Source organism: Anabrus simplex, chromosome 4, assembly GCF_040414725.1.
Source record: "Anabrus simplex isolate iqAnaSimp1 chromosome 4, ASM4041472v1, whole genome shotgun sequence".
NCBI classification, from domain to species: Eukaryota; Metazoa; Arthropoda; class Insecta; order Orthoptera; family Tettigoniidae; genus Anabrus; species Anabrus simplex.
The window spans coordinates 263,411,346-263,429,488 of record NC_090268.1 but is presented as its reverse complement, the minus strand read 5'-3'; the positions used below and the strand labels follow the sequence as shown (position 1 = coordinate 263,429,488).

The 18,143-nt window shown below is 39.7% G+C and overlaps 1 non-coding gene across 1 annotated transcript; it reads left to right on the top strand.

Moving 5' to 3' along the window:
* The first annotated feature begins 17,790 nt into the window (after positions 1-17,790).
* LOC136872995 (5S ribosomal RNA) lies at positions 17,791-17,909 on the top strand. The gene has a single exon (XR_010860145.2). It is a non-coding gene; the product is annotated as a 5S ribosomal RNA (ribosomal RNA).
* Positions 17,910-18,143: the final 234 nt, after the last annotated feature.

The window sequence follows — 18,143 nt, the reverse complement described above, 5'->3', positions numbered from 1 at the left end:
TTATTATTATTATTATTATTATTATTATTATATTTAAAACAATTCTAACAAGATATATGTGAAAGCTTTGCATAATACTATACCATTAATCTTCCTGTTAATTTTTGCTTTTAGAAATAACTCTCTCAAATATTCTGGTAAATGTTGGACTGATATCACCAGAAAAGATTGTCTACAGAATATTCTCTTCGGTCTTCTTAAATAACTCACGTAACAACCTGTGTTATTATTAGTAATGGTAATAATAATTTTATTCGTTTTAAGTCCCACTAACCCCTTTCTACGGTTTTCAGAGCCGCAGTTACGTCAGAGTTCCTTTACGTGCCAGTAAATCTACTGATATGAGGCTGGCGTATTTGAGGATATTGAAATACTATCAGACAGAGACAGGATCGAACCTACCAGGTCGGACTCAGCCTTGCCTGTGCATAACATATATATACATTTGTGAACTGGAATAAATGTGAAAATTGAAGAATGTTTTGAATTTTAAGATAGCCTACGGAGAATCAATGAAATGATCAATTTTACGTCAAAAAGCATAGATTTATTCTTCTAGCAACGCAAATGACCTTACAAATGTCCGAGCAGGTATCACCTAGCTGCATCTTACCTGGTGAATCTATTGTACCATAATGTTTCTTAATTTTAAGTGGTCTGTTGGCCTCAATATTTCCCACTTAAAACAGTAACCTTCATCATCACTATCATCATTTTAAATTGCCACCGTTATGAGTTGAATTAAAATTATCCTGTATACTACAAGACTTATTCGTTTGTGTTGCTGCAATCGTAAAGCGAAAATAAATATTTCACTCCATATGATTTACAGAACATTAACTTCAAAACACTTCTTGGAATTTCATATTAGTCAACTGCAAAGATAAGCTTATGTTTATTCTCCTTGACCATCGACAAAAACAGCGAGACATCATTAATGTTTTAAAATTATTTAAAAACATTAACTTCCGTTATTAATGTATGATTTACCTAGGTATACTACATTCTATGATTCCTTCACAAGTCATGATCAAGAAAACTGGAGACGGTGTGGTTCCAAAATTTTGACCCGCGGGAGTTATTTTACGGATAAGTTTACCGATCGAGGCTATCGTATTTGATCACTTTCAAATGCCACAGGACAGTGATTATTATTATTATTATTATTATTATTATTATTATTATTATTATTATTATTATTTATGTTTACTCTTGATTATACATTTATAAATCTGCCTCCATAGCTGAAAGGACAACGTACTTATTATTGTGGACGGCACTTCATACGGATTTTGGCCCAATATTAAGGACAAATATCTTCCCCGATGCCAATTCTATGTGGGAGTGGAGGTGATATATTTACTATTGTGTGTTTCTGTTTACACTCTTTCTTCCAACCTGCTTTACCTTGCCCCGACACAGATAGGTTTTATGGCGACAATGGAATAGGGAAGGACTAAGAGGGGAAGGAAGCGATCGTGACCTTAATTAACGTACACGCCTAGCATTTGTCTGATGGGAAACCGTGGAAACACATCTTCAGGACTAACGACACCGACAGTGGGATTCGAACCCACTATCTCCTGAATACAAGCTCACAACTGTGCGACCAATTCGCTCGGTCTATGTGTTTCTATTCCGGCCAGGAATCGAACTCGGGGCCAGAACAAGTACGTTGTCCTTTCAGCTATGGAGGCAGATTTATAAATGTATAATCAAGAGTAAACATAAATATTTTTCATACCTGTTGACCTTGTCATGCAACGAAATTTCCGTCTGTTTGTCTCTAGTACATTTTCAGTCGCAATTCGACAGAAAATTGCAGAAGAAATACAATATGAAGAAATGATAATATTTATTTCACGGTTCACGTATACTGCACTGCATTTGTAATAGAATTGTAGGTTAAGGATACGAAAGAAAAGGATTGCCTCTAGAAGGATTTGCCACACATGTAGTATATCTCAGGGAAGAATGATTACAAATCACGGGTAAATTGCTTGTTCCCCTGCCTCAAACACGCAATCCTTTTTCCGACAAGAAAGTGAAACTTGCGTGTGTTTTATTGTTTTATGCCGGTCATAAATGATAAGAGCCGTGGGTGGAAATGAGTGCAAGGTTGTTTCGCGGGACGGACGGCCTTGGCTATGTAACCTAGTGAAGTGCTCCTATTCCGTGACTTCGCGGAGAACAATAGTTAAAGATTTCCTGTGTGTTCCCATTGTCCCGTTACAGTAACATCCTCTCCAGTTCTCACGGATCTTGCTCGCTCACTCACAGAAGTGGAAAAAAAGAAACAGAAAAACACAGAAACACTTTTTTGTTCCAGCCTTGATCTGCTTCCAGACTCACTTGTTTCGAAGAGGTTATGTAAAGCATTTGCGCGCCCGCCTGATTCATACTCTCTTCTCTCCTTGCGCACTTTATGAACTGGATTTTTGCCCCGTGCGCTATGTATGTTTCAGTTCCTTTGCGTAAATTATGTAGGAGAGGGAGAAAGCAAGCAATGTTTCAGAGAAGAATGTTCATCAGGATGTTCCAAAAATACGTGGAGAACATTTCTTGGGTTTTTTAAAAGTGCATACGAGTATTATTGACTTTTTTTGCTAGTTGCTTTACGTCGCACCGACACATATAAATCTCATGGCGACGATGGGACAGGGAAGGACTAGGAATGGGAAGGACGCGTCCGTGGCCTTAATTAAGGTACAGCCTCAGCATTTGCCTGGTGTGAAAATGGGAAACCACGGAAAACCATTTTCACGGCTGCCGACAATGGGGTTTGAACCTACTATCTCCCGAATACTGGATACTGGCCGCACTTAAGCGACTGCAGCTATCGAGCTCGGTAGTATTGATGATTTGTTTTGTTTTTTTACAATTTGCTTATCGTGACGGTGGGACAGGAAAGGTGTAGGAATGGAAGGAAGCATCCGTGGTCTTATTTAAGGTACAGCCTTAAATGCCTCGTGTGGACATGGAAAACCAGGGAAAACCGTCTTCAGGGCTGGCGACAAAGGGGTTCGAACCCGTTATCTCCCGGGTGCGAGCTCATAGCAGTGCGCCGCTAACCGCACGGCCAATTCCCCCGGTATTGCATTTTCTAAATATTTCAGTATGCAAGTCTTAAATTAATATGCTACTTCTTTCTTTAGTTGTCCGCACCACATTTCTTTAGTGTTCTTACGCTGAAAATAAAGAAAAGAACAGCGAGAGAGATTTATTAAATCAGTGGGTGCCGGGTAATAGTGACTATTTAATAGAATAATGTCGTCTTGCTCTGTCAAAATTGTTGGCCGGATATGAAATATGAAAAAAGAAATGTCATCTTGAACAACGTACAGAACGACTGAACTTATTATGGTAAAGGAGAACAACAACAAAAACAATTTCTTGCACTGGTTAGTCCCAAGTCCTCTGTTGATACATTTTCAATCGACCTTTGTCAGGGTTTGGTATGCAGCAAAATTCAATGTAACAAAATTAAATAATCCAAATTATTTGCACCAGCATATAAATACTGTCCAATCAATTCAGTTGACGTACAAAGATCATTCTCAGCCTATAAACTCATATTAACGGAAAATAGACGCAGTTTGTCTCCAGAAAATAAAAATTGAACGACTTCTTGTGATACTACTTTCTACGATGAATGAGTGGGGTAAATGTTTTGCTTGAGGCAACTGCTTCCACCGCCTATATTTTGTTTTATGTTCCGAGCTGTCAGAGAAGGTGTGGAATGACCGCAGTAGACGAATGAGATTGAATGAAGTTTTTAACAGTAGGGAAGATATTAATATGAACCAAAATATGGAATTAAAAAGAAAAAAAATGGGACAAAAATTTGTTTACGTCAAGAGAAATTAGGGATTGGAATAATTTACCAAGGGAGAAGTTCGACAAATTTCACATTTTGGTGGAATCATTTAAGAAAGTAGTTGGTAAACACTAACAGGGAATCTACCACCCGACCGACAGCGCTGAATGCAGATCAGTGGTGACTGATGATTCATTAATTATTATATTATGACTTACTAGTACGTACGCCTGTCTTTGACTGTCGGCTCCACGGCGACATGGTTAGCGTATTGGCCTTTGGTCACAGGGAACCTGCGTTCGATTCCCGGCAGGGTCGGGAGATTTAACCTTCATTGGTTAATTTTGCTGGCACAGAGGCTGGGTGTATTTGTCGTCTTCATCATCATTTCATCCCCAATCCCGACGCGCAGGTAGCCTATGGGCGTCAAATCAAAAGACCTGCACCTGGCGAGCCGAACATGTCCTCGGAAATTCCCGGCATTAAAAGCCATACGCCATTTCATTTCACTATCTAAGAAGTATTTGGAAATTTTGAATGGAATTTTAATATATCTTATTAATAAACAAGGTTTTATACGGCACGGGAATGGAGTAACAGGCATTATATTATTTTCTTACAAACCATATTGAGTGTAGCTGTAGACCGGAGTTAGACATCTATAGATCTGCATACACTTGAGAAAACTATCGGTAGTTGCTTTACGTCGCACCGACACAGATAGGTCTTATGGCGACGATGGGAAGGGCTAGGAGTGGGAAGGAAGCGGCCGTGGCCTTAATTAAGGTGCAGCCCCGGCATTTGCCTGGTGTGAAAATGGGAAACCATGGAAAACCATTTTCTGGGCTGCCGACAGTGGGGTTCGAACCTACTATCTCCCGAATACTGGATACTGGCCGCACTTAAGCGACTGCAGCTATCGAGCTCGGTACTTGAGAAAACTACATACTGTACAGCTGTCCAAAAACCGGAGTGGAGAGATATATCCAAAGTTTAAAGTTTGTCCTGGTGACTTAGGCCTATTCATTGTAAAGGAGAAGGCTAAATTTAGAGAGAAAAATGTCCCATTCAAGAAGAGAATTAACAGGTTATAAAATCCATTCTTTGAATAAAACACTCTTTTCTGAAGCTGAGCCCGACAGAATTTCTGCGTAAGCATAATCTGTCTAGCTTCAGTTCAGCCAATCTCGTTCCGTTGCACACATCTGCTTTATTACCTTCATTAACATCATTGCACTCTGCGAAAAAACGTGTACTCTCACTAGGATGAAAATAAGAACCAAGTGAATCACGTAATTTTTTTTTGAAATCTGGTTTTCTTGAATATCGATAATGCCATTTGGCCTACTTCTTCGTTGCAGAGTTTTAGAAGCCATTCGCTGAATATAAATCTTAATTTTGAGACATAGGTTAGAATATTTTAAAATTGACTGGTGAACAGCTGCTCTGTGACAGTAAGGATTTACTGCCAGGCACTGTCGGAAGTTTTCACCAAGCAATATCACTTTCCTAGCGAAAGGTGATTTGTTGTTAATTATAAGTAGTTGATCTTTGATTGAAACAGCGTAAGGGGAAGCCGTGGTTGCCTCTCACTTATGATTACCTGAGACTATCTCATTTCCTCTGCATATTGTGATATCATACTTATGTTAGACGTATAGGGCCGCTAATTTGAGGCTTTATTTTCTCTTTCCTCTGACTTAATTGGACTGAATCCATCTTATCCAAACGTATAAGTGAAAACTTACAATCAGACAGTAGAAATTGGTTCAATAGATAACGCTAATGTTATTAGACGGGCGAGTTGGCCGTGCGTTTAGGGGCGCGCAGATCTGAGCTTGCATCCGTGAATAGTGGGTTCGAACACACTATCGGTAGCCCTGAAAATGGTTTTCCGTGGTTTCCCATTTTCACACCAGATAAATTCTGGGGCTGTACCTTAATTAAGGCTACGGCCGCTTCCTTTCCATTCCTAGGCCTTTCCTCTCCCATCGTCGCCATAAAACCTACCTGTGTCAGAGCGACGTAAAACAAATAGCAGAAAAGAAATCTTATTACGTGCAACCACGTGCAACAAAATGACAATCTCACCGTGCTGAAAATGAAAGAACATGCGAAATTTCATCTCACCCGAATCATATTTCTCCAAGGAAATGTGGAGATGTCACTTCCCAAACTCAGTTGAAAGACTTTTATCTCGTTGTTATACCCGTTTTCTCATTAGTGGAAGGCAACGGAAGTCAGGATGTACGTAGTTTGAAGTCAAGCCGATATATAATAATAGATAGATAGATACAAACACAAATGTATTTCCCTTTAAAAATTACACAGTCGTGGTTGTCAAAGGTTCGTTGTATTTTTCTTGTAAAAAAGACATAGCAATCTATAACTAGTACCAATTTTAGCTGTTGAAAAGTTCTCATTTCCTCAATATCACTGTGAATGCCAGACAGAATAGGGACTTTATATAGGCCTATAGAGGAAAGTTTGAACCATATGAATGACATCTTTTAACTACATTTTCCCCAAATTTTTTGTTCATAATTGAGACATTTTTAAAGGCAAAAAAAAAAATCCAGGCCCTTTACACAATATACATCTTCCTTCAGTTGATTACCGCCGGTCATATGCCTGACTTTGTAGTTGTGCCTGACACTCAGGAGCCTTCATCGGCTAATTTCGTGCACGATCGCGTGGCAGGATATTTAGCCACTCCCTTCCTCGGCTTGAGCTTTTCAAAACTAAGAATTTTCACTTTTCTCGAGCTCAGAATCACAGGCTCGGTGATATAATAGAGCGCTCACTATGCTATTGCGAGCCCAGTTTATAATCGTTCTAATGCTACCTGGTACACACTGATTGTTTCTAACATCTTAAGGAGAAAATAACTCACCAATGTTATTATGAAATACATATATCTGCTTACAAATATCCATATTATCATATCATTATGATGGAGATCCGTACCATATTGTAGACGAAAAAGTCACATATAAATATCACTTATTCACTTGCATGTTTCGTCTTAAAATGACAATTCAAGTTTTTTCCTATAATTAAAAGATGTAGAACATACTGAGGACACCAAGTTATCCATGACTACCTTAGAATTAAATAATACACTAGCTTAATTAATAATTACACTCTAAATTATCAAAGAAGAAACTCAAGTCCACGTTTTAACAAAGTTCATCTGATTACCGCAAGCTACAGATTACTAGATTGAGAGAGCGCATAATTTCGGGCGGGATCTTCGGGAATGCATACACTAGGCCTACAAGAAAGGAAAGAGAGCCTTTTCTATAAGGATATACCGGTAGAACGTACTGGGAAAACGAAGTAATTCATGACTATTTTAAAATTAAATAATAAACTAGCTTAATTATTTCACTCCAAGTTTCTAAAAGAATTAAAGGTGAGCGGGACATGTGACGACACGATGCGTTCGGTATTACGAGCCCAGTAACAGCCAATATAACCGAAGACGGCTCCTGAGTGTCAGTCGCTAGACCAAGGCATCTCAAACGCCCAAAATCTCACGCGTGCAAACCGAGGCGCAGAGGCTCTGTGCACAGTGGATCGGTCCAACTTGGCTCTGTTCGAACCAGCGTTTCGTCTCAGGGCGACTCGGCTAATCTCGGCACTAACTAACGTAGTTTTTTGCCGACAATGGGGTGCAAAAGGGAAATACTACGATGGTATCGACCGTGACCATAATAAAACTACAGCCCTGGCCCTTAAGTGCTACCAAAATGAGAAACCATGGCAATCAATCTTCAGGGCTGCTGAATCCATTTCGCCCGAATGCAAACCTGCTGCTAAACGACACGTACAACGCAGCCAATGCGCTCGATACGGGGGTAGGAAACTGGATGTTAGTTTAGTATAGGGAAGTATAGTGCCTGAGCAGGTATAATGTTAGGTACTTAACGACCATTATGTCATCGAGTCACCATCAACAGTTAAAATCTCATGACAGCCGGATATTGAACAAAAACACCGAGGTATTAAGAGGGTAACACTGACAATTCACCCACGAAGCCAGGCAGTATATACAGTCAAACCTATGGAGGCTGAATACACTTCGAATTATTGAATATTCCAGGTATAGAAATACGCGCATTCTACTTCGGATTCACCAGTGCCATTATATTTTCTCTACATCTACAAGTTGGTGTTTTGAAAACAGCTTAATTATGTCTATATAGGGAACATTTTCATTTTGGATACCTACAAATTCGAAGTGAAGAGAATTCCTTAATTTTCCTTTGCCATTTTATTTGTAACACTGTACTCTGTACAAATTTCTCTGGCATATTCACAGCACCCACCAACTGATAACTGTTCTTCAATAAAGATGCAAAATTTGGCCAGGAACTCCCAACTTACACACCACTCCTCCCTGTCAACAGCTTACTAAGTGTTGTGAAGTAGCCTAAAGTAGGATTTTAAACCGCTTTGGTACGCGGCTGGTTAAAAAATAGACTAACATCTAGAGATTGCTTATAGCCTACAGGCCACACAGCCACATGCAAATAGAGGACTATGGAGGCGCTTTGTTAATTCACAGGGGCTTGCAGACGGAACGCTGAAAGGTATAACAGCCAACAGAGCCAAGTTGGACCGATCCACTGTGCACAGAACCTCTGCGCCTCGGTTTGCACGCGTGAGATTTTGGGCGTTTGAGAGGTCTTGATCTAGCGACTGACACTCAGGAGCCGTCTTCGGCTATATTCGCTGTCACTGGGCTCGTAATACCGAACGCATCGTGTCGTCACATGTCCCACTCACCTTTGATTCTTTGAGAAACTTGGAGTGAAATAATTAATTAATTAAGCTAGTTTATTATTTAATTTTAAAATAGTCATGAATTACTTCGTTTTCCCAGTACGTTCGCCGTAAATTACAATAATGTCCAGTTTTTCTTCATTCCTGAAGATTAGCATGTCTGCTTGACGAAATAAAATGTAACAAATGCAACAAATGAACTTATGTTCAGGTTCTTTCTAGAGCAACTAGATTTTCGTAAGGATGATGTGTACGCATAAGCGTAATGTTACGCATGATTTCAAGTTACAGAAACACATTTTACATCTGGGATTGAAATGTACTTTGAGATTTCGAAATATTCAAATAATAGGACCTCAAGTTATAGAAAATGTATGACACGTAAAACTTATAAGATTCCGTCGGGAGACGAAAATCCCTTCGAGATATCGGAAATTGGAGTTATACACGTTCGAGACATAGAAGTTTGTCTCTACTTTTGAAAGGGTACTAGCAATGAGAAGATAAGTTAGGGTGGATGAGGCTGTGCGTAAAACCCATCCTCGGTGGTGGGTCATGTGAGGCGGATGGTGGCTTACCTATGAGAATAATGGACTCATTCAAGCAGGGTAGGATAAGTGGAGGGAGATCAAGGTGATCAGACTCACTTTTAAATGATTTGATGATGAGAGGTGCGGAACTAAATGAGGCCACACAGCTACGTGCAAATAGAGGACCATGGAGGCGCTTAGTTAATTCACAGTGGCTTGCAGATGGAAGGCTAAAAGGTATAACAGTCAATAAAGAAGATATATATTCGCCGGAAATTAAAATAATGTCCCGTTTTTCGTCGTTGCTGAAGATTGGCATGTCTACTTGACGAAATGAAATGTAACAAAAAACACCAAGACAGGGGTCTATATACCAATACAAAAACTAATATCCGAAACGTACGTGAAATGTTTTACAGTACGAACTAATTCCCTATTTGATAATGACTTTAGTACAGCAGGCCAGACCAGTACACTGATCTGTAGAACGTGCTGTACTCATAATGGTTTGATTGCAGGCTTCAGGGATATTGCAAGCAACCCTTGCCCTAAGCACAGTACTACACGTTACATAGCGCCAGAAACAGGGTCTCCGTTGCCACCTTTTAAAAGTCTAAGTATTTCAAGAGGTATTCGGTTTAGAAAAGTGAAACCAAGTCAGCTATCACTAATAATAATGCTGTTATTTGCTTTACGTCCCACTAACTACTTTAACGGTTTTCGGAGACGCCGAAGTGCCGGAATTTATTCCCACAGGAGTTCTTTTACGTGCCAGTAAATCCACTGACACGAGGCTGACGTATTTGAGCACCTTCAAATACAACCGGACTGAGAAAAATTCGAACCTGCCAAGTTGAGGTCAGAAGGCCGGTGCCTCAACCGTTTGAGCCACTCAGCCCAGACAGCAATCTCTAATTGAATCTCTAGTTTTCGTTTCGCTAGAAACAGCAAATATTCTCTTTTTATGAAAATGTAGCTTTGTGTTGACAGTGATACTTGTTTAATTTTCTGGATGGTGCATACCTTGACTCAGCAAGTGGCTTCCTTCCCACTCCTACCCTTTTGCTATCCTATCGTCGCAGCCTATCTGTGTCGGTGCTGCGTAAAGCAATTTTTTTTAAGTGCATACGTTCCCATTGTGTGATCCCTGATATGAGTACATACCTGTGTACCAAGATTTTTCACATTTTGTTTCATTTCTGGAATATTTGAGATCGCAGAGTTAGGTAAGACAGCCTATATATATACGTATTTCTTTTTTTAAATGTAAATTATTTGCTCATGTTTTTCTGAGAGACCCTACTTAATTGCAGCTGATTTAATTCAGAATGGGGTTATAACAAATGTTTAATAATTAAGTAAACCTTATTTGTCATTTTAAAATGATTTGCATCTACATACTCTTAAAAGAAAAGCTTCAATTCCTGTTAATTGCAATCAAGTAATGAAATTACACACGCATTTGGTTCGATTCGGATTGGAAAAAAACTGGTCATCCTGCCGGAGGTGGTCTCCTTGAAAAGAGAATACCATCCTTCAGGCAAACTTAATTATAAGCAGTCTTCTTACAATAACGCCTGCCTTCACATGAGATTAGTGATGGGAAGTACCAATCCAGGAAGCCCACCTATCCATTACCGTGATTTTTTACGTGGAGTCCAGCAAGAACAGGCTCTGTGTATTAGAAACAGAAAAGAAATGGCAATGGGATGGGAAGAATTCATTTCAGAAAATTGAAGGCAAATACGTAGGTTATATAAATCAACGTAGGTACGTTTTTCATGGAATAATCGTAAAATAGTGAGAGTATTTGCCACATCTATGGTGTAGACGTTGGGTTTGACCCTCCGATCTTCGAAGAATTTTATATCGGGGACTACATAGAACAGGTCAACTGAGGAACTGTCTGATAAACGAGGTAAGAACCCCTTTCAAATGAGCCAAGCTGTATGTCATATGTTATTGTCACGCTGAGCAGATACGTCTAGATCTGCAGTCTTTCTGATTGAGCAGCGGTCGCCTGAGTAATACAAGACAATGAAAAGGGCTTTCTGTGCCACGGGTTTAGTAGGCAAACTGTCGATATCATAATGTAAGTGTTCCAAATATGAACTCCCGTGGACTTAGTTTGATGGAATAGGCTATAGGATTTTCACGTGATGCCAGTACTCAAAATCACGTGTCTCCTAAAGTTTGAAAACTCTTAAGACAGCACTCCGTCTTCTTCTACTTCCTCTTATTTACATTGGCTTTACATCACACCGACACAAATAGGTCTTATGGCGACGATGAGATAGGAAAGGGCTAGGAGTTGGAAGAAAGCGGCCGTGGCCTTAATTTGCCTGGTGTGGAAATGGGAAACCACGGAAAACCATCTTCAGGGTTGCCGACAGTGGGATTCGAACCCACTATCTTCCGGATGCAAGCTCACAGCTGCGCGCCTCTAACCGCACGGCCAACTCTAATTTATTAATTCAGACTCCTTTTTCTATATAATAGGTGCTCTTAAACGTATTTATATTATAGTCACTTACTACTCTAGTTATATCCTTGTTTCAATTCCAGTATTTTTCATAGTGTAGAAATAATCATTGATGTACTTTGGATTGTCATTTTCTCTGTATATGTGTTTTCCATTCATTCTTCTTCCTTGTCTTTATTATCATCAGCATTATTATTATGTATTATATTTACTTACATGTATGCATTATAAGTACTGTTGTGTTAAGAAGGTAGTGTATTGGGCCTACTGTACTTTCAAAAAGACAAATAAATAAATAAATAAATAAGTTAATTAATTAATTAATTAAATATTATTATTATTATTATTATTATTATTATTATTATTATTATTATTATTATTATTATTATTATTATTATTATTATTCCACTGTTACCACACCCTTCTGCATTTACGAGTGCGAACTTTATCACACATTTGTAGACTTGGCCCTATTTTACGGCCAGTTGCCCTTCCTGGCGCTGACCTTATATGCTGAGATGTATTCATTAACGCGTGTTTCTGTGATGTTTGGTGGTGTGATATTTTGTACGAATATGAAGAAGAGTGTACACAATTAAGTTCCCGAGTCAGAGGAATTAACCAGATGCGATTGAAATCCACTACACGGTCGAGAATCAAATCCGGGACCCTCCGAATCGATGGCCTCAACGCTGTTCACTCAGTCTAGGAGCTGGACATCCGCAATTCTTCCTGCAACGAAACGAATCGACGATCCATCGAAATTCCGTCAATCAGTTATACTGTCCTTCCAGTTGGCAATTTCGTAATATGTATTAAAATTGAGTAAATCCTTACTGTTGAAGTTATTAAGGCTAAACGTTATGTTCTTTGAATTGTTTTTGTTGTTGTTGTTCTTGTTGCAATCTGATGTAAGCCGAACCGACACAGATAGTACTTATGATGACAATGGGATGGCAAAGGCCTAGGAATGGAAAGGAAGCGGCTGTGGCCTTAACTGAGATACAGCCCCAGCATTTGCGTGGTATGAAAATGGGAAAGCACGGAAAATCTTGTCAAAGCAGCCGACAGTGGGGCTCAAACTCACTGTCTTCCGATTGCAAACATAGATCTGCTCGCCCTTAACCACACGGTCAACTCTGTTTCTTTGAAATTAAGAAAATGATGTGGTTTACTATGAAATAGCTTGTGACAACCCGACAAAGCAGAAGTATTGCAGGTTTGCAAATTGAGGTTCACATCCAATTTTCTTGCCCCTGAAGGTAAACCTGGCCTTCATAGTATATTTTCCACTCACAGTTGTCGGATGTTTCATTGCAATATCTGGAGTATCGTACTCTCGTTATTTGTAAGTGTGTGTTCACTTCTCACACAATTAATGAAGATAATGCTGGTTGTTGTTTAAATGGGCCTAAAATTTAGGTCACACAATTTAAATGCCACTTTTTTTTTTTTTTTTTTTTTTTTTGCTTTACGTCGCACCGACACAAATGAGGAAACGGCCTAGGAATGGGAAGGAAGCGTCCGTGGCCTTGATTAAGGTACAGCCCCAGCCTTTGCCTGGTGTCAAAATGGGAAACAACGGTAAACCATCTTCAGGGCTGCCGACAGTGGGATTCAAACCCACTATCTCCTAATTACTGGATACTGGCCGCACTTAAGCGACTGCAGCTATCGAACTCGGTAAAATGCCAATTAACGACGACTAAATATGTTATTCTTATTACAGGCACATTGCAGAAAAATGAGCATACTGTATGAAAATGAAGTAATGGTAGAAAACGAACATGCTATGAAATATATTACAACAAAAAATTACATCAATAACTTCAAACGAGTTTGACATTTTTTTCCTAGTGGATTAATGGCGCACTAACTCAGAGAAGTTTTCGGTAACGATAGGATAGGAAAGCAAACAGGGATAGGACAGGGGAAGAAGACGCCGTAGCCTTAATTAAGAACAAACCCAGTTTTTTCTGGTATGAAAATGGGAAACTACGGTAAAACATCTTCAGGGCTGCCGATGCCTCGATTTGAACTCTTTATCTCCCGAATGCAAGCTCACAGCCACAGGGACCTCATCCTGAGGTGGTGCAGCTCTTCTAAAGCAAAACCCTACTGGAGATGAGCTACTTGTACAGTTTTAACCACATACCAGTCCTTTTAACACTCTTAAATCTCTGGCAAAATTATGAAACGAACCCGGGCCTCCGATGACGGCAGTTAGCACTCCAAACCGTTATACTACGGAGGCGGACGTAAGAAGCGCTGTTGGAAACAAGATTGCGTTCCAGGGACGCTTATCTACATTTGCAATGTCAGTAAACGTGCATCTGTAATATCCCCAAACCCATAACGCTACAGTCGTCTCTGAGTCTCCAGTCGTCGGAGATTCTGTGTTACTCGATCGAGCTTTCGATGCGTCGGAGACCATGTGTGCCAGCATTTCTAATTCACGCAAAGGTGACTTGGAAAGGACAATATTTCATTGAGGGTAATGTCAGTAAAACCAAAAAGTCTACTCCGTACAGGCCATTGAGGCCTCTGGAAGAGTGGAAGGTAATGTTTTCACTATCCTCGATACTTGGTAGGCCAGCTTTAACCCCGGGTTTTCTTTGCGATGTATGCTGAGTGAGCTTCAGCGAATGGAATCCACGTCCCTTCAAATAAATCCAGCACGTTTTTACCTACTGGTCTGGTGGTCTCAATTTAAGGCAATGCCAACCAAATATGTTAACAAAATCTGGGATATATCAGCGTTAGAATATACTACGATCTTACTGTATTTGAAGTCGGATTTGTCAAAAGCGGTAATGAGTAATTTCCAAACCATTGTTGAAATGATCCATTTTCCTCCTCTCCGCATGATGAAGAATTATCTCATATTATTATTTATCTTTGTGTATTTCCTCTTCCACGCTGGACAGGTTTAGTTTAAGATTGCAGTCAGTAAGGAAATATAAAGACCACTACTACTACCTTTTCTTTTTTTACAATTAGTTTTACGTCGAAAGAACATCGAGAGGTCTTGCGGCGACGATGGGAGAGGAAAATCTGAGGAGGGAAGCGTCCGTGGCCTTAATTAACATTCATCCCCAGCATTTTCCTTGTGTTTAAATAAGTAACCACGCAAAACTTTCTTCAGAGCTGCCGACAGTGAAGTTCGAACCCAGTATCCTCGAATGCAAGCTCACAACTGCTCGCGCCTAACCGCACCGCCAACTCGTTCGGTACCAGTATTACTACACCTACTACTACTACAAGTTGAAAGAAACAATCTTAATTTCCTTTAAAGAAGTGATTAATCATCATAACGGGTTTTTAGGCCACGAAATAATTCTCATCCCCCGACCCAGAGTCTGAAGCTCAAGGACACTGCCCTTGTGGCGGTAGAGGTGGGATCCCTCGCTGAGTCCGAGAAAAAAACCGACCTTGGAGGGTAAACAGATAAAGAATAATAATAAGAAGAAGAATAATAAATAATTTTCACTCTGGAACAGTCGGATAGACATGCATGGAATAGTTTCGAAGATCTCTCTAAGGACAACCTGATGATGCTGGTCTAAGAGTTAACAATAATCTCAAAACTCTGTATGAAATGATGGTAATATGCTATCCTGTTAGATAAAGAGTATTCTTGCTGTTATAAGACGGATACAGACTTCTCAAAGACACCCAAAAAGCGCTTCCAGAATTTTTTGTGATAATATGTATGATAATGAAATAAGCTGTGTTTTGCTTCCTTATTTGGAAAAGCACTAATCGAGTAATGCGGAAAGCAAACATTCGGCAGAGTGTGGAGAAAGATAATAACGTGATATGGAAATCAACGGTTACAGTGTTACCCGCGCACTTCGCAGACAAGTCAAGGATATCACATTCTCTTTCAAACACTGTCAAATTGAATCACATGGTAAGTACTATATTCACGATACGAATAATGTCTGGAGGGTCTTGAAGAATCTCCATAAACCGTTCTTTTTCTCTAGCATCGAATATGACGTTCAAATGACCTTTCCGGTGCTTGATATTTATTTCTTACAGCCTTGAATTTTTTTTTTTTTGTTTTTTCAGTTTGCTGACATGTTCATCCAGATACTTTCACACTTGAATATATAATGGTGATTAAGAGTTGAATTGTAAAACCACCAGTTCTCTCTTCTTCATTCCGATACATGCATTTTAACTGGATATCTGCCAAATGACTAAAATGAAAAGAATCATGCATCATCACAGGAGGTGGCATTGACTAAAACTAAAACAAAACCAAAAATAGAAAACTATTGGGAAGTTTCAACGTAAACATCTATTGAAATGGGAAGTCATTGTAGAAAGTATGTCGTCTGGAGTAAGGCACTTTCATATTTTTGTCTTATCAACGATCTTGTCTGCCCGAGGTTCATTCGAATTAGATGAGATTATTACAGAAGTTAGTGAAACTTCATTACTGGCTGCATGGTTTGCGCCCTGTAGCTATTATTTTGTGTTTGGTAGATGGTGGGTTAAAACTCCATTGTCGGCAGGGAAGGAAGCGAGCGTGACCTTAATTAAGGTACAGCCGCAGCATTTGCCTGGTGTGAAAATGGAAAACCATGGAAAACCATCTTCAGAGCTGCCGATCGTGGGGTTCGAACCCACTGGCTGACAACTATCCATGTGAACTTTTAGTTGATGAACGCATTTCCCGAAATATTTTTGTGCACCAATAACAGGCAAATAAATGGGATTCATCTCTCAAAAGAAGTACACGTGGCCAAACTAATACTGGCACTTCCTACACAGAGAATTGGAAATTAACTTCATGAGTTGCAAGCGCGAGTTACAAGCAATCAAGCTTGTAGTTTTATGTAACTGTAAACAATGATCGTAGCTAAGATTGAATGAGGTAAGCACAAGGATATGATTTTTCAATTAAAAATTCGCATGCAGCGGCTGATATTCAAACCGTGGCCGCCTTAGTGACAACCCAGCGACAATGCCACATCCTACTGCGCAATTTACATACGTTGTTTCCATAACATACTGTATATTGGTGAATTAAGTAATACTTACATCTCATTATAACAAGGACCCCTGATCAAGCAAATCACCATAAAAATAACAAAAAATATAATTACCTATATTTATTTATTTATTTATTTATTTTATTTATTTATTTATTTATTTATTTATTTATTTATTTATTTATTTATTTATTTATTTACATAATTAAATTTCTAGAGACGCCTCGACCGTAGCTCGTTCTGGTGCAAAGCAGGTCTCGTGGACAGAGACCGTTTAACACAGGAATAATAATTTACAACATAAACAGTTACAAAACTTTATTTTATAATAGACTAGCTGTAGTACCCGGCGTTGCATGGATAGTTTTTGAATGTTTATCACTAAGATTTTTATTACCAGTTAGTTATATTGCAGTGAATTTTTATAGAATTCCTTTTTTGACGTGTTAATTGATATTTTAAGACTATGTAGTTTGTGAGTTATTTAGATGTGTTTGATTTCAGGTTTTAGATTACCTAATATTCGATTAAAACTTATCCTTTTGGAAGCACGAGTTTTCTGGGAAGTATGTGATCCTTTCAAAAAAATAATAAGTGAAAACTATATGTATTTACCCGTCACACTATAGACATGATGTACACGATTTTAACTGCCATTAAGAGTGTTACCAATCAGTCATGCGACCCCCAAAACAGTGGATTCAACACTAATCTCGGTTATTTAAGACTATTTACTTTTAGGCCCATCTCAGGCCCCCGTCTCAAAGGAGGCTAAACGTGGATTTAAACGGTATCCAGAGCGTCACAATCCATAAGAGCGACACATAAACAATGGATTCGACATTAATATATTTCCTTCTTCTGCTTCTCCCGTTTTCCGACACCTGTGGCCTTGCGGGTGAGAACTGCGTCGCACTTGTAGATGTAGCCATGTTTTTCGGCTGGATGCCCTTACTGACGCCAACCCTATATGGAGGGATGTAATCGCTATTGCGTGTTCCTGTGGTGGTTGGTAGTTTAGTATGTTGTCAGAAGAATTAATCAGAAGCGATTAAAATCCCCGACCCAGCCGTGAATCGAACCCTGGACCCACTGAACCGAAGGCCGCAAGGGGAGAAAATACAAATGATCGAAATGACCGAGAATATGGATGTATGTGTGTATGTTTCCGCCATCGGCCATACATTGTTGAACACACCAGTTCTCGTCCGATCACCGCAGTTAAGCAACATTGGGCGTGGTGAGTACTTGGATGGGTGACTGCTTGGGAACACCACGTGCCGTTGGCTCAATTCCTTTTGCTGGCCCCGTGGTGTAGGGGTAGCGTACCTGCCTCTTACCCGGAGGCCCCGGGTTCGATTCCCGGACAGGCCAGGGATTTTTACCTGGACCTGAGGGCTGGTTCGAGGTCCACTCAGCCTACGTGATTAGAATTGAGGAGCTATCTGACGGTGAGATAGCGGCCCCGGTCTAGAAAGCCAACAATAACGGCCGAGAGGATTCCTCGTGCTGACCACACGACA